Source organism: Chrysoperla carnea (assembly GCF_905475395.1).
Source record: "Chrysoperla carnea chromosome X unlocalized genomic scaffold, inChrCarn1.1 SUPER_X_unloc_93, whole genome shotgun sequence".
Taxonomy (NCBI): Eukaryota; Metazoa; Arthropoda; class Insecta; order Neuroptera; family Chrysopidae; genus Chrysoperla; species Chrysoperla carnea.
This window is the reverse complement of record NW_025408226.1, coordinates 20,001-22,500: the sequence shown is the minus strand read 5'-3', so window position 1 is coordinate 22,500 and position 2,500 is coordinate 20,001.

Genomic DNA, 2,500 nt, shown 5'->3' with positions numbered 1-2,500 from the left:
ACATAGTCAAAATACAATAATAATATAGATGATACATATACGATAATTGTTATTTTTCTTTCTGTTTTTTCGTGATATCATGGTGTCCATAGAATTGCAACGACGTCATACCAAGCCATATACAACTCTACACCACCTTTGTTGAATGATACACTTAGAGTATGAAAAATAAACAAATTGTACTATATCATACTATATCATATATGTAAGACTGTTGAACATAATACCACAAAATACACTATTTCATATAGATATACATTCATTCTTGTCAACATAAAAGTACGTTATAAATGATACATATACAATAAGTTTTATTCCTCTTTCTGTTATTCCGTAATATCATAGTGTCCATAGAATTGCAACGACGTCATACCAAGCCATATACAACTCTACACCACCTTTGTTGAATGATACACGGACAGTATGAAAAATAAACAACCTATTCTATACCATTTAATATCATACTAAAACATGAAACAAATGTTATTCTATTAAAAAGTGTATTATTTTATTATATTTAGTATTCATTACACAGTCAACATACATAAATGATACATATACGATAAGTGTTATTCCTCTATCTGTGCATCCGTAATATCATAGTGTCCATAGAATTGCAACAACGTCATACCAAGCCATATACAACTCTACACCACCTTTGTTGAATGATACACGGACAGTATGAAAAATAAACAACTTATACTATACCATACTATATCATATGTGTGAGACTGCTGAACGTAATACCACTAATACACTGTTATACATAGATATACATTCATCTCATTAACTTACACGCACTATCCATCATATATATTAAAGACATTACACCCGGTGCTTCAAACTCAAAATATGATAATGTTTAAAATGGCTTTAAACATCATAAACTTTACAGAATAATCAAAATTTAAAGAAAAAAATTTTAAAAAAAAAATTTTTTTCAGCTAAAAATTTTTATTTTGGGACCAAAAAAATTTTTTTTTGCTTTTATCATATTTTATTAAATGAAATTTATGCATTATAATAAATTATTCAATAAACATTAATAATTATAATAAATTATTAAAAAATTTTTGGAATTAATGCAAATTTTTAGAAAAAAATGTATATTTTTTTTTTATATACAAATCGTACATGTTATATTGCGACAGGGTACCGGTATAATACATGTGATACATATGTAGATTTTCGAAAAAATTTTTATCCTTTTAAATGGTCCTAAATACTATATAAAGGTAAAATATATAGAATTTTTCGGGATTCATTAAAAAATTTTAGGGAAAAAATTTCATTTTATTTTATATACAAATCGTACATGTTATATTGCGACAGGGTACCGGTATAATACATGTGATACATATGTAGATTTTCGAAAAAAATTTATCCTTTTAAATAGTCCTAAATACTATATAAAGGTGAAATATATAGAATTTTTCGGGATTCATTAAAAAATTTTAGGGAAAAAATTTCATTTTATTTTATATACAAATCGTACATGTTATATTGCGACAGGGTACCGGTATAATACATGTGATACATATGTAGATTTTCGAAAAAAATTTTATCCTTTTAAATAGTCCTAAATACTATATAAAGGTAAAATATATAGAATTTTTCGGGATTCATTAAAAAATTTTAGGGAAAAAATTTCATTTTATTTTATATACAAATCGTACATGTTATATTGCGACAGGGTACCGGTATAATACATGTGATACATATGTAGATTTTCTAAAAAAATTTTATCCTTTTAAATAGTCCTAAATACTATATAAAGGTAAAATATATAGAATTTTTCGGGATTCATTAAAAAATTTTAGGGAAAAAATTTCATTTTATTTTATATACAAATCGTACATGTTATATTGCGACAGGGTACCGGTATAATACATGTGATACATATGTAGATTTTCTAAAAAATTTTTATCCTTTTAAATGCTTCTAAATACTGTATAATGCAAATATATATAATAATTTACAGAATTAATACAAAATTTTTATTGTACAAATTCACATTAATAGTTAATTGGTTAAAAAAAAATTTCAATACACAATGGGAATCAGGCTATTTTATTGGAACTTATTTATAATTAATTCATAATATATTTTTCTATATAAATTGATTAATTGATTTTACATTCACCGTGTAAACGTATACACCATTCAAGTAACATAAAAAAAAAAAAAAAAAAAAAAATTATTATTATATTCTAGTAATACATAATAGTTATTCGCTAAAAAATATTTAATAGACAATAAAAATCTGACTATTCTGTTGTGAACTTATAAATTATTGATTCAAAATATATTTCTCTACCTAAATTTATTAATTGTATACACGCCCCCATGTACGTTGTTCAAGTCATATATTATTTTGCATAAGGATTACAAATAAATATTATATAATAAATAAGAGTTAATAAAAATTTAAAATTTATTATCCATTTTAAATTTATCAGCTAAATAAATATTTTTACATTCTTTTAAATTATTACTTTTT